Below are 23,595 nucleotides of genomic sequence, written 5' to 3'. Positions count from 1 at the left end.
CTGAGGACTCGAACTGGGGCAGAGCTCTTGCATGCTCGACACTAATTTGACCGCGGCGCAAGGGCACTATAGTGCTCCAGACAGGCGTTGTCTTCAAGAGCAGCTCCCTTTGGTTGTTGCGTTTTGAAGTGAGCCCTCGCTAACGTCTGTGGCATCGATATGCGTTGCTGACTTTGGTGTCGCACCGCGATCGTTGGGCGGTACCATACAGGCAGAAGACCAATATCCATGGGGTTTAAACAATGGCGAGAGACAAGTTCTGTAACAAATGTGAAGTATAATGGAACCGAAATTAGAATCCGAAATCCGAAACATTTTCGGTGAATACGTCGTGTGGTTGTGAAACTGATTTTTTGGCGATCAGTCCATCACATTCCAGAACCTTCCAAATCCTTTACATGTGATGCAGCGTTTAAGGTTTCACAGTCTAAGGCTGCAAGTAGCTCAACGGCTATGACTCAACGGCTACGCCCTGGAGATAAAGCGAGTAGGCGCTAGTTCCTACAACACAACCGGACACAATTCGCCAGGATGGCAAATGTTGTAATGCTCGATGAGATAAACTTTTTTACACCAACCTGGACTACAGCCCATATGTCATGTATTATGATTAGACTATAGCGCCACTTTACACACCGATTACTCTCACGATTCGATAGTATCCCTTGCTCGGCAGGATGACCTGATATCTGTAGGGTCAACTACAGAACGAAGTTTATGCCGTTCTGCTCCACAATACTGATGAGACTGAAACCGAAATCCGGGAAGAGACCGAGTTATCCTTCAAAAAATGCTGAGGTGCTTGCGCGAACGCATTCAGTAACGCATCGCTAATGATGGAAACCACTCCTGTGGCATAAATTTTAAGATATGAAGTTGTATTTCGCTTTTCAGTAATAGCAATATGTGCCCGCAGCTCGTGGTCGTGCGGTAGCGTTCTCGTTTCCCGCGCCCGAGTTCCCGGGTTCGATTCCCGGCGGGGTCAGGGATTTTCTCTGCCTCGTGATGGCTGGGTGTTGTGTGATGTCCTTAGGTTAGTTAGGTTTAAGTAGTTCTAAGTTCTAGGGAACTGATGACCTTAGATGTTAAGTCCCATAGTGCTCAGAGCCAACCAATAGCAATATGTGTAGATAGTAATCTATAAGTGAGTGAGAGCTACATATGCGATAAACCTCATAGTAACCCAATGCACTTGTAGTACTTCCCGTGGGATATCCTTGTACGTCGTATAACAAGCAGGGATTTGTGAGAATTTGTTACTGTTTTTGAGGAGTAGGAAAAAAAATAATAATTTTTCGTAATAGGTATTCCTTTTCCAAATTAGTGACTAGTCAAAAATTACTTTAGGTTTGTCACCAGCAAAGAACGTAGTGAAGTGATGCTCACACGGAGGTACAGCACTCATTTAGATGGAGGAGGAGTTTAGTGTTTAACGTCCCGTCCCGTCGAAAACGAGGTCATTAGCGACGGAGCGCAAACTCGGATTAAGGAAGGATGGAGACGGACAGTGACCGTGCCATTTTGAAAGAAATATTCTGGCATTTGCCTTAAGCTGTTAAAGGGAATCACGGCAAACCTAAATCTGAATGACCGGACGCGGATTTGAACCACTGTCCTCCCGATTGCGAGGTCAGTGTGTAAACCATTGCGCTACACCGCTCGCTGTACTTATTTGCTCTCAGTAGACAAGTGCCCCAGCAAGCGCTCCCAGTCGCCAGACTTGACAGCTACCACTACACTTTCCGCTTGCACTATGGGTCAGACAGCTCCCTGTAACGTGGAGTCGTTCGTCGCTCGTTGAAACTTATTCAGAAGGATGTTATTTTGCACCAGTTATTCGGAGGATAAGAGGCTTGCACAGGATAGAGTAGCATGGAGAGCTCTATCAAACAAGCCTTCGCACTGAAGACCACACCAAATACGTGAGTTGTGCTATACTGAAGAAGGCTGGAGAAAAGTTCATTAACTGTTGTTCAGTGGAAACGTTCGACATCGTTTTTTTGGCTAGTGAACTGCGAGTAAGAGATCAATGAACAGACCGTCAAGAATTGTTCCTTGTCATGTACCTCACCATACTGCTGTAAATACAAGAAACGTGCCATACCAAGTCGAAAGGTAGAGATGATTTATGAGTTCCACTGCCGCAAAGTTGAAGTATTCGATAATACTGAAATGGAATACGAGTATATCGCCTTTAGATACAGTTTCCCAGATACGAAATCGACGCTCATTACGCAGCCATCGCATCATTGCTTTTTCTAAGCAAAGAACAGATGTGTACCGAAATTAAATGGTACATTGGCAGCAACAATAATAAAAAAAAGTCTATCAGCATTCGATACAACGTACCAAAGCAACTCTTAAAACGTCAGTTACATGCAGTGGATCGTGGAAAAATCATAGGAGATTGTAGGTGTTTCAGAAAACTGAGAATTTCGTGTACTTAAATAACGAAATTGTCAGCGTCCCTTCAATCATCTGTCATAGAGATGATGTTCCACTGTCGCTACAAAAATAAGCGGATTCAGCGGAACGTTTTGAGTCTGCATTTTAATAACTTACATGAGAAAATATGTATCTACTAAATTTTTATTATTATTAAGATATCTATTATCAGCAGATGAGCCAGAGTAGAGTGCACTTCAGAAATTCACGTTTTGAATATGATACAAAGTAAATCGCTCTCACTGTTTTCAATATAATCGCTGCCTTATACAAGGTGTTACAAAAAGGTACGGCCAAACTTTCAGGAAACACTCCTCACACACAAATAACGAAAATATGTTATGTGGACATGCGTCCGGAAACGCTTAATTTCCATGTTAGAACTCATTTTAGTTTCGTCAGTATGTACTGTACTTCCTCGATTCACCGCCGTGATTTAATACGGGATACTCTACCTGTGCTGCTAGAACACGTGCCTTTACAAGTACGACACAACATGTGGTTCATGCACGATGGAGCTCCTGCACATTTCAGTCGAAGTGTTCGTACGCTTCTCAACAACAGATTCGGTGACCGATGGATTGGTAGAGGCGGACCTATTCCATGGCCTCCACGCTCTCCTGACCTCATTTATGGGGGCATTTGAAAGCTCTTGTCTACGCAACCCTGGTACCAAATGTAGAAACTCTTGGTGCTCGTATTGTGGACGGCTGTGATACAATACGCCATTCTCCAGGGTTGCATCAGCGCGTCAGGGATTCCATGCGACGGAGGGTGGATGCATATATCCTCGTTAACGGAGGACATTTTGAACATTTCCTGTAACAAAGTGTTTGAAGTCAGGCTGGTGTGTTCTGTTGCTGTGTGTTTCCATTCCATGATTAATGTGATTTGAAGAGAAGTAATAAAATGAGCTCTAACATGTAAAGTAAGCGTTTCCGGACACATGTCCACATAACATATTTTCTTTCTTTGTGTGTGAGGAATGTTTCCTGAAAGTTCGGCCGTACCTTTTTGTAACACCCTGTATTTTGTACTGAAAAGTTTCTTTCTTCCAAGCCGGTAAGCTTTCTCACCTCAATTAACAGGCACGGTCTCTTTTTTATGCTACTAATGAATATAAATACTCATAGGAAAACGCAATAACATGACTTCAAGAGTATGTTACTTGTAATGAATCCAAAAGGCGTTCGCTCAGTTTGAATCGCTTGAACGGAGCGCTCTGCACAAGATGACCTACTTGATCTGTGGTTATACTTAATATTTCACTCAGGCTGTCTCATATTAGAGATTCCTGAAACCATTTTAGCTGATAGCAGTTTGAAAACACGTTCTTAGGATTTCTTATGAATAGTGCGTTGAACAACATGTAACAACAAAAAAACCACTTTGCTCTTTATTCAACATTCGGTAAGTTCGCCATAAAGTACATTTATACATTTTCAGAGACAGTCCAAAATCGTTTTAATCATTCGCTGTCGTAAGTAAAACTAAAATGAGAACGTCGTGCAGTTCTTACAGAACACACTGACGCCAATTCGATCTTTGTTTACTACATGATTCGTGAGTTTGAGAGAGCTGAAGGAAATGTAAGATTAAGCGTGTGTTCCACGCGATTGGTGGCAACTCATTTCCTTGCCTCCACGGGCTGGTACTGATATGTCACTCCTAAGTTGAACAGAGTTTAGGTAAGAAAGAAAATTCAGCTGTCAACGTGGCACATACACGTATGGTGCGAATTATGCTAGTGTTAAAGTTTTATTGTTCAAGGCGTGGCGTATCTACTACCTTACTGAAAGATTAAGTTTATAACTAAAGAAATCTCAGCCACCAGTTCCCTCTGAACGTACCGAAAAAAATTAAAATCTTAGTTTAGATGTACGAGAACAACTACGGGCGTAAAGTAAATATCCCCTGATACAGTGAATGTCGCATTACACTACTCATATCTGGGGCCATAATTTTATGCACGGTGGCGCACGGAACGTGTCATAATTTTGATTTTGAATATCCACTTTATTACAAAGATAACTGAAAGGAGCATGTACTACCATGGAAAACACACCCGACATTCATTCTAAGTCAGGACACGTCCAGTATATCCACCATTTTGATTCCTTACATCCTTCACACGAACAGTGTTGTTAGCAACAACCCTATGGCACACATCGTCCGTGATTTTACTGCAGATTTGAAGAAAAATGGGTCTGAGATCCGTTAAATCATGTGGACGTTTGGGGGAAAATGTTCCCTTCAGGTCCGACCAAAGAAAAAGTTACATAGGTTGAGGTCTGGAATACAGGGGGGCCAAAATTGTCCGTATTGAAATGACATCGAAATCATTATTGAAACGACCTCGAAATCTCACTGAAATGAGCCCCATTCCGAAACGCTCCTATAAGAAATCCAACTATGTGTTTGCAGTATGTCACCTTGTTCCATCTTGCATAAGGCACTAAGTGTTGAAGGGCAACACAGTAACAATAATCTGTGTAACAAAGTAATTGCGGCTTCGACTGAGGCCGCTTTGTTTCCAGTATTGATGGTTCCCGTGCAAATAGACCACACAGCCTGCGAGTGGTTATCTTACAAGGTGCCCACCGCGTGTTAAAGTGTTGTCGAAACTTCTTCTGTGTCACAGCACGACTTTCCACTTCGTGAAAAAGTAACACGAGCGCCACTTGCTGCTGCGTTGTTAGAATGGAGCAAAAAAAAAAAAAAAAAAGGTAGGTGGCAATAGATACTTAACGCAGTACGTTGTTTCGAGTGGATTGGGCCTGCCGCCATTTTAAGTAGCCGAAAACATTAGCAGAGTACTGTCTACGATTACTTCTTGTTCGTTATTTCAGTCGTGTGCCCGCAACAACTGTTTTAAATGCCAAAAATTACAGTGCTTACATGAACAACATATTGTAAGGAAGGCAATTTCGATCTATTCCCTGTTCTTGAATGCGTCTTTGTTCTAGTAGTACGACACATTTGGCCTCGTTAACGTAACTTGTTTTTCGTTGCTATATATCGGATTACCAGAAACAGGTGGAAGTGATGTGAAAAGCGTGTTCCCATAATCAATTGAACTCCACTTTTATTTTGTTTCGTAAGCAAATGACACTGGAACTTCGAAACGAATAATTGTTTGCGTAGTGCTGTCGGTACTGCATCTTATTCGTTACATTTTCAGCTTTCAGCACGTATGCACATCATTTTTAGTGTTCACTTTTGCAAAAACCTTACCTACGTGTTCTTTGCTAGCCTTTAAACGTGTACAATGTGGAAAAAGGAAAGGCACATTGTCGTGTCTTTTGAATGCCAACAAAGTGAATGATTATTTGATTGACAAAGAAACAGAACTCCAAGCAGAAGAGGCATCTTCTTTGTTTAGATTGTCAGTTCATTAGCCTCGCTGTAGTTAACCATCTTCTGACTTTGAAATCTTACTTGTGATATGTCATTCAATGTGCGGCCAATAATAGCAACTTAGAGGGTAAAAAACGATATAAGCTTTTTAAACATCTTTCGGCATTGTGGAAGGCTCTAAATCTGATGAAGGGAATGGTCTCAAAGGCATAAGATCCCTTAAAATCGATATTTTGCTTGAACATGTACGTGAGTAACTTTTCAGTAAGATGTAGACATACCATTCCAAAAGTAAGCTATTTGCTTCTTTTCCTGGAATATTTCTCGACTGTAACCGTGTCAGTTTTTCAGGAATAACCAAACATAGCACAACTAGAATGTACGTCTACTTTCATCATTTTACTTTTAAGTTTCATTTTGAGGTTATCAAAGTGTGTAAGTCTCTACCATTCTTTATAATATACCAATAGTTACTTAGTTTCACTTTCCATGTATCTTTTGCACGATAAATCACAATGATAGGGAACGAGTCATTATATACAGATAACAATTTTTTATTTGTGAATGTACCTCCATGGTGATCATTTATTAGTTTTCACGTTTTTTTAATTAAAGACAAACACATGTTAGTATTTCCTACCCATCACCGTTTACGCTTTACAGTAACAGATAACCTTCTGCGGAATAGGACCAGCTATCAAAGAGAAATGTATTCAGTTTAGATTCAAATTTTACTTTGCTGTGTGTCAGGCATTTTATATCAATGGATAAGTTATCAATACTTTTGGTTGCAGCATTCTGAACCCCCGTTTGTGCTACAGCCAAGCTTAATGTGACGTAATGAATATAATTTTTTTCTGGTATTGTAATTATGTACATCATTGTTCCTGGTGCGGTACACTGGATTATTTAGAACAAACTTCATGAGGGGATAACCATACTTTGAAACTGATACATTGCTACTCACACGCAGAGCACAAGACAGGCACAACGAAAAGAGTGTTAACATAAATTTTCAGTCAAAGGCTCCTTCTGAAAGGGAGCACAGCACACACACACTTTCATACAATCATACACACAAAACTCACTCACACATGACCGCTGTCTCCGGCTTTTCTATCCAGAATCTCTTTGAAAGTGGGAGGAAATGTAAACTATGAATAATTACAATGGGTGAGAGGAATTTAGGGCACGGATGCTGCCCAACAATCAGCGCCTTTACGAAGCCGTGTGTTGTGCGGGTACAAGACAACTGATACAGTGTGGCTCGGATGCTGGAGCGTTTGCGACTTTGAAGGCAATGAAAACCACAGGAAAGAAGAGAATGAAAGAACACTTGGTACAGTAGGGCAAATCTAAAGTCAAACGACAGAAATAAAGCCATAACAATAAAAGTAAACGGTGAAACAGTAATTTATGCACATAAAAGGAAATATTGCTTTAATTGCTTCACTTACGGTTGAAATGTGATTCCTTTAAACTTTAAATTACAGTCCGATCGATTAGTAGAACAGTAATCAATGCACGATGGCATTTTTGATGAAACAACTACGTCTCCACACAATCGATGCACCTAACGCTGTCGAAACTGGGTACGGGAACAGCAGAGCGACGTAACGGGGAGGTATCACTGCGGTGAAATATGGAGGTACGAATGCGGTGAACCTAATGTTTTAGAGTAGTTAAGATGGTAGGCATCGGCTTCAAGTTTGTGACGAATGACACCTCCCTTCTTGGTTGTCAGTCGTCCATTGCACTCCGTAATATAAACACTAGTCTCTTAGCGACCGTAATGTGAATATCGTGTCGTTTCGAAAACTCATTTCTTTCTCGAAGCCATACTGCTACTGCTTTGGATATGATCAACGGTATATCTGTTACGACTCATGAATTATGTACGAAACAAATGGTGATACAATTCGAACGCCAGCCTGTTTCTGACTGCATGTGAGCAGTTCAGTTCACTGAGGCAGTGATGTATCGCCATTCTAGGCGGATTACTGTCCCAAGACTGGTTCGACATAAATAAACGAATAAAATGTTGTATCTCCACGCAGCAATTAATGACCAAAAGTAAATCTGCTGCGCATTCAACTGAAAATAAATATCACATAGTTACACACATCCGCTTGTAAGAGAAAAGCACAGATTACTAGAACAAATAAATGCGTCGTATATTTTGCTAATAACAATAAAGTCACTGAGCTCCGTGATGTTTGACTCTTAATTGAGTTTCGAAGCAATTCATTCAATATTAATGTCAGTTATCCTGGCGAGGTGCAAATAAAATTAACGTCGTACAATAGTCATTATTTTTCTGATTTTTCTTCCGACAGCAGTGAATTGTTGTCTCCGTGCTGCTGCCATTTGTTTTGCAAGTCCACCTGTCTCGATTCCGTCACGGGGTACTTCATTCTCTTCGCCGTCGAACTGGTTATCGAATATGTAACAGACTTTCACACAATCATTTTTCGTCTCATTTGCCACCCTTCTCCCGTGACTCAGTAGACATTTGTGGTAGATTGCCCTAAGTAAGCATTCTGAGATTGTTTCATGGGGTGTAAGAAAGCAACGGATATAACTGAAGAATGTGTCCTCGGAGTCTTTCACGACGGCATACATGATTAAAACGTTTTCGGTTTTCCAGCCGCGTCAATTCGAATAAAATTCTTGAGCTTTCGATGGCCATCTCCGCCATCGTCGTCAGGAGTTCACCGACTGCCAGGGCAGTTACGGCCTCCCGCTTGTATAGGCATAATGGCATCATCAGCAGCCAATCAGATCGATCCAATGTGGCACGCGCGTGTAAGTCGACCCGGGCAGCTAGCGGAGCTATTGCCCGTGGCAGTATCGGTGACGTCAGGTGGCGCCAGGCGGAGACGCCACGTTTGAAACTGGCGCTCCCGCATCGCGCATCTATCACACTTAAACTACCAGTTTCATTACGAGTCGTATGGAAAGTTGCCAGTTTTGAAACAATGCAAAAGTGATGACGGTACATCCTGCCTGACAAAAAATATGATGCACCCAGAAAACGTGTCAGTTTAACTGCATACAAGCGCATATTACGGGCAGGTATAGCTAAATTAACAGAGTTGAAATTCTCATTTCTCTAAGTCAGGTAGTCGGCCACAAGATCGCGTTAGTGTTGGTTGTATTTGCTGTTGATGCTAGGCCTGGTGCGGTGTATAAGCTGCGTGAAGAGCGTGAGTGGCTGAGTATCTGCGGTGAAGAGGACACCGCGTCAAGACTGCGTCATCTCCACCTGATAGAATTTTAAATTGGTCACACTATGGATCTCCTTATGGCCAAGTGATCGAATTGCATAATATGCGAATTTGTGGGGTATTCGGATGTGGCAATAGATTGATGCTGCTAAGCATAACAATGTGAAGCAAGGCATGCTCGTGGGGAAGGTCTGTTGGAAGGCTTCTGGGTCCCACAAGAGAGGATTGCTCCACTTTGCGCCAAGCATATTGTACCCCTTCACAAGGAGAGCCTGCCACCTGTAAACGAAAAATGAACTCCATGCAACATTATGTCTCACTCGCACCGTTGGCCAGGGGTAAGCAACAGCCGACTCAGGAATTAACGTTCCATGTATTACAACTAACTCAACGAAAAAATCGGCAATGTTCCGAGTTGTGACGTCATTGGGAGGTAGTGATTGTTGATGAAGGGCTCCGCATTGTATTCAGCCATGAATCACGGATTGCATTACCCTAGATGCTCGCGTATCATGTCGTTTCTGGAAACCCAGAATCTACTATGTAGGAATCAACATGGATTCCGGAAACAGCGATCGTGTGAGACCCAACTCGCCTTATTTGTTCATGAGACCCAGAAAATATTAGATACAGGCTCCCAGGTAGATGCTATTTTTCTTGACTTCCGGAAGGCGTTCGATACAGTTCCGCACTGTCGCCTGATAAACAAAGTAAGAGCCTACGGAATATCAGACCAGCTGTGTGGCTGGATTGAAGAGTTTTTAGCAAACAGAACACAGCATGTTGTTATCAATGGAGAGACGTCTGCAGACGTTAAAGTAACCTCTGGCGTGCCACAGGGGAGTGTTATGGGACCATTGCTTTTCACAATATATATAAATGACCTAGTAGATAGTGTCGGAAGTTCTATGCGGCTTTTCGCGGATGATGCTGTAGTATACAGAAAAGTTGCAGCATTAGAAAATTGTAGCGAAATGCAGGAAGATCTGCAGCGGATAGGCACTTGGTGCAGGGAGTGGCAACTGACCCTTAACATAGACAAATGTAATGTATTGCGAATACATAGAAAGAAGGATCCTTTATTGTATGATTATATGATAGCGGAACAAACACTGGTAGCAGTTACTTCTGTAAAATATCTGGGAGTATGCGTACGGAACGATTTGAAGTGGAATGATCATATAAAACTAATTGTTGGTAAGGCGGGTACCAGGTTGAGATTCATTGGGAGAGTGCTTAGAAAATGTAGTCCATCAACAAAGGAGGTGGCTTACAAAACACTCGTTCGACCTATACTTGAGTATTGCTCATCAGTGTGGGATCCGTACCAGGTCGGGTTGACGGAGGAGATAGAGAAGATCCAAAGAAGAGCGGCGCGTTTCGTCACTGGGTTATTTGGTAACCGTGATAACGTTACGGAGATGTTTAATAAACTCAAGTGGCAGACTCTGCAAGAGAGGCGCTCTGCATCGCGGTGTAGCTTGCTCGCCAGGTTTCGAGAGGGTGCGTTTCTGGATGAGGTATCGAATATATTGCTTCCCCCTGCTTATACTTCCCGAGGAGATCACAAATGTAAAATTAGAGAGATTAGAGCGCGCACGGAGGCTTTCGGACAGTCGTTCTTCCCGCGAACCATACGCGACTGGAACAGGAAAGGGAGGTAATGACAGTGGCACGTAAAGTGCCCTCCGCCACACACCGTTGGGTGGCTTGCGGAGTATCAATGTAGATGTAGATGTAGATAGGTGAGTATGACGGTGACCTGTGGAATCCTCGCCGTGCTTCTGTATTTTGGAGAGGCGCAGTGGTGTTTGACATTGCATTGGGGGGTGGGTATTACTTCAAGACACTGCTAGTTGCGATTGAGGGAACTGTCATAGCACAGCAGTATGTTACGGCTATCCTGCCGCATGATGTGTTACCTCTCATTAGACATGATCGTGGTTCCATTTTTCAACAGGACGATTCTCGTCCACACGGGGTACGTGTGTCTGTGAACTGCCTGCGTGATAGGGTACCCCCGACCCGGAAAGACCCGCTGTTCTGTACTTTACACAGTATGAGTGGGATCGAATTGGAAGTCTGCTCTGTGCCTGTGTTGGTATCAAGACTATCAAGAACCAGCTACTGCAGTTGACTGTGAGCTGCCTTCGGTAGGGGATACGATGGCTTTCATACACTATTTCGATGTCCAACGCCCGTCCCCATGCCCTGCTGAGTGTGTATACCTGGTCTCTGTTGCAATTGTTATTTAAGCGAATTATGGCCGCTTCCTTTATAACGGAGTCCCAATATGTAGTCGCATGAGCCAACACTTTTGTATTTTCGAACTGTATTTTATGTCCGTTTTCTAGGCAATGCTCCGCTTTGGCCGACTTCTCAAGCCCTTTGTATTATAAGGCGCTCGAGCTCAGTACAGCGCTCCGCACCCGTGCGGATTGTCTATCCAATGTACATGCTACCACATTCACTGGGCATACCATACACACCAGACACTCGAAGAGCAATGTCGTCTTTAACAGGGCGCAACATATCTCTGGGGGCGGGGGCGGGCCGGAACACTGGTCGTAGCCCATGTTTCTGCATTAGACGTCCTAACTTACTGCTAGTTGCTCCAGAGTATGGCAGGAATACAGTCCGTCTGGCCTCTTCTTCTGATTCACCAGGTGTCTTTCGCCGGCGGCCCTTGAAAGCGTTTGCGATATCTCTTTTGCTGTATCCATTTTCCCCGAAAACACGTTTTAAGTTCTGCAATTCTGACTGTAGGTGGTCGTCGTCAGACATAATCTATGTAATCTACGAACAAACATGTTCAGGACAGCTTTCTTGTGTACAGGGTGGTGGAAACTATTGGCGTTCAAGTACCGATCAGTGTGAGTTGGTTTCCGGTAGAATGAATGACCAAGCTGGCCTCATGCCTTCCACTATACCAAAACATCCACAAATGGTAGCTTGCCATGCTTCTCCATCTCGACAGTAAATTTAATGTTCGGATAGACACCATTCATATGATCGACGAACTGCTGTAGTGTATCTTCACCATGAGGCCATATCAGGTTGATTCAAATGGCTCTGAGCACTATGGAACTTAACATCTGAGGTCATCAGTCCCCTAGAACTACTTAAACCTAACTAACCTAAGGACATCACACACATCCATGCCCGAGGCAGGATTCGAACCTGCGACCGTAGCAGCAGCGCGGTTCCAGACTGTAGCGACTAGAACCGCTCGGCCACACTGGTCGGCTATCAAGAAGGTGTCATCAACATATCGTAGAAAGCAAGATGGCCATAATGTCGCAGTTTGCAGAGCCTGCTCCTCAAAGTGCTCCATGAAGAAATTTGCGACTGCTGGAGACAGTGGTGATCCCATGGCTGTGCCGCCAGTCATTTCATAGTATTCATCGCAGTACAAAAAGTACGTTGTCACTAAGACGTGACGGAACAACTTAATGATTCCAGATGGAAAATGGTGGGCCGAAAGATCCAGCTTATCTTCTATTGGCACCCACGTAAAAAGTGACACAACATCCAGGCTAACCATCAGGTCGTTTGGGCCTATCTTCATTCTCTTGAGTGTCTCAACAAATTTCTGCGAGTTGACAACATGGTGTTGGCAATGTCCCCATTTTGATGCTAATAATCCTGCCAGATGTTTAGCAAGTCTGTATGTAGGCGAACTGATTGTACTAACAATGGGCCTCAGGGGAACACGTTCCTTGTGTATCTTTGGTAATCCATAAAACCTGGGAGATCTGGCGGCACGAGGCTCGAAAGGTCGAGCATTTTATTCGAATTGACGCGGCTGGAAAACCTAGAACGTTTTATTCATAAGTGAGGAATGTCAAAGGATAATGCGCAACATGAATGTGACACTTAGAAACAGTATTACTCTACATCTGACTAGCTAACGAATTCTGCTAGATTGAACCCGGCATGGAGACGTGACGTAAATTAAAACTGGAGCAGGCAAAGGGAGTTTTAAAACTCTCAGATGTGATCGTGCATGCCGACCGCCCATGAATGACGACGTGTTCATTAACGCGGAACAAGAGCGCAGCTGGTCCCGGAGACAGGACAGATTGCGGAATTTATGTCCCGGCGGAAACAAAACTTGTCAAGCCGAAATGGTAGCGGAGGCGCGCAATGCACAGTTGTGAAACACGCCGCGGTACAGTGCGGAAACAGAAATGGAGTGGAATGGGGTGGGGTCTGGGATACACTGTTTTGAGCGATGCGCTCGTAACGGATTTTATCAAATGACTATAATTCACTGAAGCACATTGTTGATAGGCCTGATACTAATGTGACTGCTGTGAGCTTAGGGCACAGGGATAGACGGCAGTCTGTTGATGCAGGATGAGCGGGAAAATAGGATGGCGTGAACATTGGGTGTAAGTGTATGAATGTATTTATATACGTATGAGCGCAAGCGCGCTTGTTTGTGTGTGTGTGTGTGTGTGTGTGTGTGTGTGTGTGTGTGTGTGCGTGTGTGTGTGTTAGGGAAACGGTACTGATACGCTCCATCTGCCGACTTTCATCGTAAACAGTCCACTACTGTTTTGCAGTGATGAAGTTCGACAGTATCTCTCGTGACAAAGCTGACAAATTGCCAGCGAAACGACAGTTTACGCGCCGAAGGTAAGTGAATTACTTTCCGGGGTATCGATATGATGATGAAGCCTTATAATTCGCGTTGAAAGCATGTCCAATTACTTTGGAGAATGCACTAATCCCACGTTACAAGTCAACTGCCAACATTACATCATTAACACTATCATACATTATTACTCCAATTGTGTTTCGTTATTACACGTACGAGTGACCTTCCTCCTTTTGCCTAAATACAAAAAGAAAGTCATATTCCAGTAACATAAAAATGACCACTAATAGAAAATGAAAGATTACTTTTTTTGCAGTGACGCAAGTCTGCAAGGGTGCATGAAAATAGCGTGTTGTGGTGTGGTGTAACAGTACGAAATGAGACTAATGTTAGTTTATTTGCTTATTTCCGATCGAGTTTAAATTGCTCAGTGATTTTTCATTTATTACTACGTCCAGGATACTGCAGACTTCAGAGCAAAATTCCAGTCAACGCCCAGAAAAGGCATAGATTATTTTATAACTGCCACTGAACTTCATTGCAGGAGTTTTATATTTTGTTGTGTGTTTTTATTTTGTGTCGATTGGCAACTTGTCTATTCTTCTCTTTCCTCTGTTACCCTAATCGCAATACCAGATATGATGCCTGCAATAGCCGAAATGCCGTAAAAGAAAGGAGAAAAATGGAATAGGCAGTTAACCACATTCTAGTGTAACTGGGCTCGCATGAATAGCCGACGTCCCTAACGCAAGCATGTGCAAAGTCTCTTGACTCGGAGGTAAGCCGGTTCAAATCTTCGTGGTGAATGAAATTCGGCAAGAGAAGGTGAAGTGGTGACGCAAAGATCCTGATTAATCCAAAAGACTGGCAGAAAGACTGGTAAATTCCCAACCTCTGGGCTGTATATAATGAAGTGAGAGCATGCAACAACTGTTAATGGTGAATCGTCTGTTGGATTGATACGCTCAGCTTCACGGCCCCCTTGCGACTGTTCGAGATGAAAAGACAGGCTTCAGGTTCTAGTCCATGGTCGTATTTTTTTTTTAATTTCGTCTGCTGGCAAACGATTTCGGTTCATAGCACCGTCCTCAGGCCATACCCTAGCACTCAATCGTCACCCTAGTTGAAGAAGTAAAAAAAATTATCACTATAGCCTGAAACATATTTTTTTTTTTATTGCGATGGTCACAGTTGCAACCGAAAGTATTTCGGTATTATGTATTCCAGACCAGTAGGCTATGTGGCGGAGCAGAGTTGCACCATCTCCCTTCTTCCAACGTCATCATAAAACACAAACCTAATATTGTACGCTACCGGTATCCTACACTCCGCAGACACACATACGACAAGGCTAGTGTGCTCGGAGAAAGGACCGGCTTGTAAAACCACCTTGTGGGACATCCCAGCCAACAGCGGCACACCACATTTACGTTTTTGGTGTAACTGTCACTTCCATTTGTTTTACGTGGTCAAGTTTTTATCTGAAGACAGCAACAGCCAGAACATCACAGAGGCGGAAGTACGTCAAGTGATCTAAGAGGCATTAAGCGATTTACAAAGCTATAACAACGCAAGAGCACAATGATCGCAGATTCAACCAACGAAATTATTAGCAGACAAAAAAAAATTAAATTTAATCATGTAGGAATAACGTAGTGTCAGTTCTTGGCATTCAATCGAAATCTTTAAAAAATGTATTACGATCCGGGGGTTAAGTTTTAACTTCCCTTCGGAGACAGGGTTATTAGAGCTGCGCCACAAAATCAGGTTAGGGAAATATGGGGTGGTTTCGCTTTAAGGTAAAGCTAAATGGGCAGTTCCGTCTTCTTTCTCAAGAATACGTGACCAGTGTGTTACCACATTCGGTCAGATGGATTGGAAGACTAATCACCAACGTTACTGAAAAAAAAAAACATTTCCTGTTTGATATTCCGCATGTGCGTCGCTTCATCGCACTTTATGGGAACACTACATCCCGAATAGATCCTAGCTGTTAGGAACTAAGGAAAGGTGCTGATTGGAAATAGTTTGGTTTCACTGCAACTATTCACACAGCACTTCTGGAGGCGAATAATGCTGCGCCATGGAAATTACACTGTGTGTACACATGGTGAAATTAAAACCACGGGTAGTAACATTAGGAATAAAATGGAAATTCCACTGTCAAGCGCAGAGAAGAGAGCGGATAGGTGAATGAGTACATTGAACGCAATGAGTACACTGAAGGATTATTCGATATTGAAAAGCTAAGGGGACCCGGTACCATCATCAGAATTTAGAAGGGCTTTGGAGGACTCAAAATCACTGGAGGAAGGGGGGGGGGGGGTAGTTTCAGTAAGGCGATTATTCACCTTTGTGTGTAGAGTCTGGCGATGAACCAGCGAACTCTCGGAAAAACATCATCCACCAGTTAAGAAGACTGAAAGAACCAAGAAGTGCGAGAATTATCGCTCAATCAGCTTAAAACTTCACGAACCAAGTTACTGACAAGATTAATAAATGGAAGAATGGAAGAGAAATTGGGGATGTGATAGATGATGATCACTTTCACCTTAGGAAAGGTAAAGTCATCGCAAATTCAGTTCAGACGTTGCGATTGATAATGGAAGCAAGACTAAAGAAAAATCGACACGTTCATAGGATTTGTCGACACGGAAAAGCGATCGACGATGTCAAATGGTTCAAGAAGTTCGAAATTACGACAAAAATAGGAGTAACTATAGGGACAGGTGGGTAACAAGAATCAAGAGGGAGAGGGAACAGTGAGAGTGGAAAATGTAGTGTAACGACGTAAGTTTTGTATAATTAATTTTCTTTTGACCTATGACCATGTGCAGACTTCGTCACCTACGTCAGTTACAACACACTTCAAAATTATTTAAATTCTGTTTAAATTGTCTCTGAATGGTTCTTGAACGAAACTGTAATTAACACATCATCACTTGAGTCGTATGCGCAGAATTACGTCACTCAGTCCAATTGGTTTGCGCAAAGTTTTTCAATTTAGATGTCGTTTGTTTCTTCTCAGAAGTTATATTTAATGCAAGTTATCCGCTTTAATAAATATTAGAACCACATTGAATAAACTTTCGAGTCTCAAACTCGCGATGAACGTTGTCAAAAATTTATAATATTGTCAGATAAATTTATATTTTCTTAACGTAATTCTTCATAAATAAATTCTCGGAACACGTATTTGAACTTTAGTGGCATCCACTAGTTTATTATCTTCCTACATATAGACGTGAACCTGAGCCCTGACAAGATAGGACTGAACATTTACAACAAGATTAAACTTTCTATGACGTCATTGTTGTACAAACATTACAAATTCTTATTTTTTCAGTGTTTAGAAGCACGACGCAACAACTCCGTTACAAGATCTTCTGTTGGTGTCTGGCTGTCGACCCGCGACGTATAGTGGCCAGCAATTTTCTCTCTGGCCCCGGCAGTGAAGATGCTGTCTCCGTTCGTTGCGCCGCCCTCTCCGTACATGAAACATAAAAAATAAATACAAAACTTTAGATAATTCATAAAAATTACAAAGATTACAAAAATACACAAACAAACCACTAAACTAAACTTATATTCACCTGCAAACTGGGCTGACACTGGTGGATGGGTGACGCTTCAATTTCGTATCCCACTACAAAAACCAAGAACGAACCGTTTGGATTAAAAAAAGTCCCTACCGTTCAATCTGTATATCGAAGGAACAATGATGGTAATAAAAGAAAGGTTCAAGAGTGGAAGATATCAATGACAAAATTCACTGACAGCCTTACTATCCTCAGTGAAAGTGAAGACGAATTAATGGAAATTCCTGGATAGAATGAACAATAACGAGTCCAGAGTATGAATTAACAGTAAATCGAAAAAAATACGAAAATAATGAAAAGTAGGATAAATAAGAAAAGCGAGAAATTTAACTTCGGCGTTGGTGATCAAGAAGCAGTTGAAGGTAAGGAATTCTGCTACCTAGGCAGCAAAATAACCCATGACAGATGGAGTAAGGAAGTTATAAAAAGTGCATTCCTCGCCAAGATAGTCTGAGCACTGAAGAGGCCAAGAAGCTGGTACACCTGCCTAATGTCGTGTAGGGCCACTCGAGCACGCATAAGTGCTGCAACACGACGTTGCACTGCGGGAAATGACACCATGAACCCTGCAGGGTTGTCCATAACGTTTCAACGCATCCCAGCTATGCTCACTAATCTTCATACCAGAGGAGTTTGGTGGTCAGCGGAAGTGGAGTCACTCTCTAGCAATTCTAGACGTGTGAGGGTGTCGCATTGTCCCACGTCCGTCGAAATGCACAATGGACATGAAAGGACGCAGGTGACCTGACATGAAGTTTCCACAGGTGTCACCTGTCAGAGTCGTATCTAGGCGTATCAGGGGACCGACACCACTCCAACTGTACATTCCTCACACCATTACAAAGCCTCCATCAGCTTGAACAGTCTCTGCTGATATGCAGGATCCATAAATTCACGTGATTATTTGCATACCCGTACATGTCCATCAGCTCGTTACAATTCGAAACGAGACTCGTGCGATCCGGCAACATGTATCCAGTCTTCAACAGTCCCATTTTGGTTTGGACGGGTCCAGGCGAGGCATCGGCAAGGTGTATATAAGACAAGTGCCTGGCGCAGTTGTCAGATCGGTTACTACTGCTAGAAAGGAAGGTTATCAAGATTTAACTGAGTTTGAACGTGATGTTATAGTCTGTGCACGAGCGATGGGACACAGTATCTCCGAGGTAGCGATGAAGTGGGGATTTTCCAGTATAATTTCATGAGTGTACCTGGAATATCAGGAATCTGGCAAAACATTAAATTTCCGACATCGCTGTGGCCGAAAAAAGATCCTGCATGAACGGGACCAACGACGACTGAATGGGATAGTTCAACATGACAGAAGTGCAACGTTTCCGCAAATTGTTGAGTATATCAATGCTGGGTCTTCAACAAGAGTCAGCGTGCGAACCATTCCATGAAACATCATCGATCCGTGCTTTTGGAGCCGAAGTCCTTCTCGTGTACCCTTGATGACAAGAAGGGATAGAGTGATAGAACATCGGTTAAGACTTCCACGAGAACGTCTTTGGTATTAGAAGAAGTTGTGGAGGTAGAAAACTGTGGAGGAAGTGAGGGATTGGAATACATCCTGTGATCGGCACAGGAGAGGAATTCGTTAGGGCTGCGTCAGACCGGTCAGATAATGACCGGCGATGATATCTTGTCCCTAGGTTTAGTCTTATGAAAGACCACTTTTACACAGATGTCTGAAATGTCGAGCGGGAGGTATCCGAAATTTTGGTAGACTGCTGGAGGCTAGACATTCTTTTAATTTAAATGAAATTCTCTCATGCCGAACAAAATCAACGTAACATCACCACATGAATAACATCTCTAAATAGCGGCAACTCTTGGAGCATTACTTTCTGAGAAAATGATGCTACCATGTTGGCGTGGGTATCTCACGGTGTTCTGTGGGTATTATTATTTCAGCATTCAAAATTATGTCGTAACGTACAGTATAATATGTGGGACAGAGCACGCAGAGAGAGGAAAAGCAGACTGACTCTGGCAAGGCTTTACTAATGAGATCATCCGTCACACAAACTTGGCCTCAGCTTTTGGAGGAAAACGACAGCAGCATCTTGTCTAAAATGGAGGATGCGAGAGAACGATAGCAAAGCGTATGTAATGCATGTAAATACACTCCTGGAAATTGAAATAAGAACACCGTGAATTAATTGTCCCAGGAAGGGGAAACTTTATTGACACATTCCTGGGGTCAGATACATCACATGATCACACTGACAGAACCACAGGCACATAGACACAGGCAACAGAGCATGCACAATGTCGGCACTAGTACAGTGTATATCCACCTTTCGCAGCAATGCAGGCTGCTATTCTCCCATGGAGACGATCGTAGAGATGCTGGATGTAGTCCTGTGGAACGGCTTGCCATGCCATTTCCACCTGGCGCCTCAGTTGGACCAGCGTTCGTGCTGGACGTGCAGACTGCGTGAGACGACGCTTCATCCAGTCCCAAACATGCTCAATGGGGGACAGATCCGGAGATCTTGCTGGCCAGGGCAGCTGACTTACACCTTCTAGAGCACGTTGGGTGGCACGGGATACATGCGGACGTGCATTGTCCTGTTGGAACAGCAAGTTCCCTTGCCGGTCTAGGAATGGTAGAACGATGGGTTCGATGACGGTTTGGATGTACCGTGCACTATTCAGTGTCCCCTCGACGATCACCAGTGGTGTACGGCCAGTGTAGGAGATCGCTCCCCACACCATGATGCCGGGTGTTGGCCCTGTGTGCCTCGGTCGTATGCAGTCCTGATTGTGGCGCTCACCTGCACGGCGCCAAACACGCATACGACCATCATTGGCACCAAGGCAGAAGCGACTCTCATCGCTGAAGACGACACGTCTCCATTCGTCCCTCCATTCACGCCTGTCGCGACACCACTGGAGGCGGGCTGCACGATGTTGGGGCGTGAGCGGAAGACGGCCTAACGGTGTGCGGGACCGTAGCCCAGCTTCATGGAGACGGTTGCGAATGGTCCTCGCCGATACCCCAGGAGCAACAGTGTCCCTAATTTGCTGGGAAGTGGCGGTGCGGTCCCCTACGGCACTGCGTAGGATCCTACGGTCTTGGCGTGCATCCGTGCGTCGCTGCGGTCCGATCCCAGGTCGACGGGCACGTGCGCCTTCCGCCGACCACTGGCGACAACATCTATGTACTGTGGAGACCTCACGCCCCACGTGTTGAGCAATTCGGCGGTACGTCCACCCGGCGTCCCGCATGCCCACTATACGCCCTCGCTCAAAGTCCGTCAACTGCACATACGGTTCACGTCCACGCTGTCGCGGCATGCTACCAGTGTTAAAGACTGCGATGGAGCTCCGTATGCCACGGCAAACTGGCTGACACTGACGGCGGCGGTGCACAAATGCTGCGCAGCTAGCGCCATTCGACGGCCAACACCGCGGTTCCTGGTGTGTCCGCTGTGCCGTGGGTGTGATCATTGCTTGTACAGCCCTCTCGCAGTGTCCGGAGCAAGTATGGTGGGTCTGACACACCGGTGTCAATGTGTTCTTTTTTCCATTTCCAGGAGTGTACATTATGAGAGGAAATTATGACCTGGAATTCCGTGTTTCAGAATTTCTCATTACACTGCATTCCGTACGTATAGACGCTGTGCAACCTACTGCCTTGTTCTGGTGACAATATGTGGAAATAATCCTACAAAATTATTAATTAGTCTTACAAAAATTTGAAATAGAGATGAGTATTGTTCTTTTAAATGATTTTGGTCCTAATAAGGTTTTGATCTCATTGTATAGGGTTAAGTTCAATTAGTTTCAAATAAAATATATCCGTTATTGTGTAAGTCAGAACAATGATGTGATCAGAGACAAAGGAATGCTGCTGTAATAGTAGATTGCTGAGTCGTTGCAAGCCGCAGCATTTTTTTCGAGCTAGAATAATGACGCAATCCAAAATTTTAATACCAGCATAATAATATAACTTTAGCCTCCTTGCATGCGAGTTACTGAATGGTAGACAGGTATGCCTAGTATCATCTGCGGATTTCTCTTTCTGTATCCAACTGAGCACAGGTAATTTTCTAGCGGTAGGAGCAAAATTCACCAGATAGGCTAAGCAATGGCGCATGACAAAAAAAGCGAAGCACTATGCATAAGACTGAAGGAACCTTCTCATTCTCTGTTATGTATTGCTTCTCATTATGAGGAAGATAGTTGTGAAATAACTCGATTGAATTCTCCGCTCTATCAGTCTGTGATAAATTTAAGTACTCTATCTGCATGAGACCGATTGCTTCAGACGGTTGACTCTTTGTTCACCAGTACCAAAATTACTTGATCAAAGACGGTATTGATGTAGCGTAGTATACACTTACGGCTACAACATAAATTTAAATGAAATGATACATTGACTATCAGGCGTCGTCCTGTGATTCGTCTTTTCGCCTTTGGTTTCCATACGCTGAAAATCGGAGCCATCTTTTATTCGTGGTAGCATAACAGGTTTTTTGGGGGTAGCTTCATTGTTACAAATACATCAAGACTATTGCCTGAGAACTGCTCATCCTGCGTTTTGACACTTACTTGGGAAAGCATTCTGAAGCAATGGAGGCATGTCAGTCGACGTAAGAGACCCAAATACCTCGGTACAGGTAACATGTTTCACTTAAAGGTGTTGTTTTGATAATTCATTATTAATGAAGACACCAACAAAAACGTATAGACAACTTTCAAAATGCTTCCCCTGGGCAAAATCAGATTACCTACTCTACAATTAAAAAGCAAAATTTATGTCTACCAGGTTCTGTTAAGTTACCATTTTTGTTATTTTTGTTCTGATCCTTGATTGTACATTTTTAGCCCTTCGATCCTCATGTATAACTGCTTCTTTCAATACATCAGGCACAGTGTTTCCAAGTCGTCGCAACAAAAGTCTAAGACTAATAGATTATATCATGATGAAGACCGTCTGTTAGAGATTAAATGTTCGCTGAAGTTTCCTGGCTACATTGAGAGGCTGCAGTTAGTGGGCAGTCAGCTGCTTTCTCCGCTTATAGACACTCTTTCCTAATTTCTTCTATCACTCCATCAACTCTAAGGTACAGGTAGTATGCAGAAGTGGCGCACCTGTTTATAAATGCTGCCAGTTCGCTGGAATTTCGTCGTTCCAGAGCCAACAAGTTCAATCAAATGGCGCCTAGCGAAGCCGGAAAGCATCACCGAACTTTTCATTTTTAACAAAAATTATCCCCCACAAGGCGGACTACCACTCATTAACATTTGTAGCAAAGACTTGGAAACACTCTGTTTGCAAGTTCTGCATGCAAAAATAATCTTCAAATTATATTGTTATGCACTCAATGTTACTTAAATTCGGTCTTCAGCGCAATTCCTACTAGTGCAAATGATAATCTGACTCAAAAGGCTTTAATTAATTGGTTTCGAAAGAAAGCTTTGTATCACTTAATACGGCATTGTATTTTCGCTTCTGCGTAATGGTGTGGCGGCAACGCAGACTATGCGGATATTATACTGCAGCTGGGTCCATGGTTTTATTTGTGCTAAGGGCTAACAAAATTAAGTCGTATGGCGTGGTTAGGTGCGAGATCCCAAGAGACAATATCAATCGGCTAACTCGAAGGATTATTCCTATGCTCTGAAGACACTGGCACCTTTTCTTCACTCAGTGAGAATTGAGTGTTAACTGTATATGATATTTGTAGATGAGTGCGATAGGTGTATTTGTATACAGCAGTGTCTTGTTTGTGATGAATGATGAGAAAAGACCCGTGCTGGAACCTGCAGCCGGTACATAGTCTACTTATCTCGAATAGCTCCAATGGGTGCCTTCGAGCTTAAAGTCATTATCCGACGGACGGATCACCGTTAACAGTATCCATGTCCTCACGTCATGAGATACTGCAAAGAAATTTTGAATTTAATCCAGGGCATTGGCAAAAAGTATGGTGATCAGAAACTCTGCGCCACCATCTCTCTTGTCTCTTGCCATAAATACAGAGGAAAAGTTGCCAACAGAGCGTGGCCTACCCAAGTGGTATTTGTCCATCTCGTGGACACACTCGGTGTTGCCTAACTTCGTTGATCTTACAAGAACCCGTGAATCCAGAGGTGTAAGGCCGTTGGCTAAGGTTAATGGTAAACCCACATTACGAAAGCCGTGGATCTGCAGCGCTGGATGCCATAACAATAACGTAACTATATTCGATCTCTTATGTCACCGTAACTGGTTCAAATGGTTCAAATGGCTCTGAGCACTATGGGACTCAACTGCTGTGGTCATCAGTCCCCTAGAACTTAGAACTACTTAAACCTAACCTAAGGACATCACACACATCCATGTACGAGGCAGGATTCGAACCTGCGA

Source organism: Schistocerca americana, chromosome 6 (assembly GCF_021461395.2).
Source record: "Schistocerca americana isolate TAMUIC-IGC-003095 chromosome 6, iqSchAmer2.1, whole genome shotgun sequence".
In the NCBI taxonomy this organism is placed as follows: domain Eukaryota; kingdom Metazoa; phylum Arthropoda; class Insecta; order Orthoptera; family Acrididae; genus Schistocerca; species Schistocerca americana.
The sequence above is the reverse complement of the archived record's forward strand: the minus strand, read 5'-3'. Positions refer to the sequence as shown.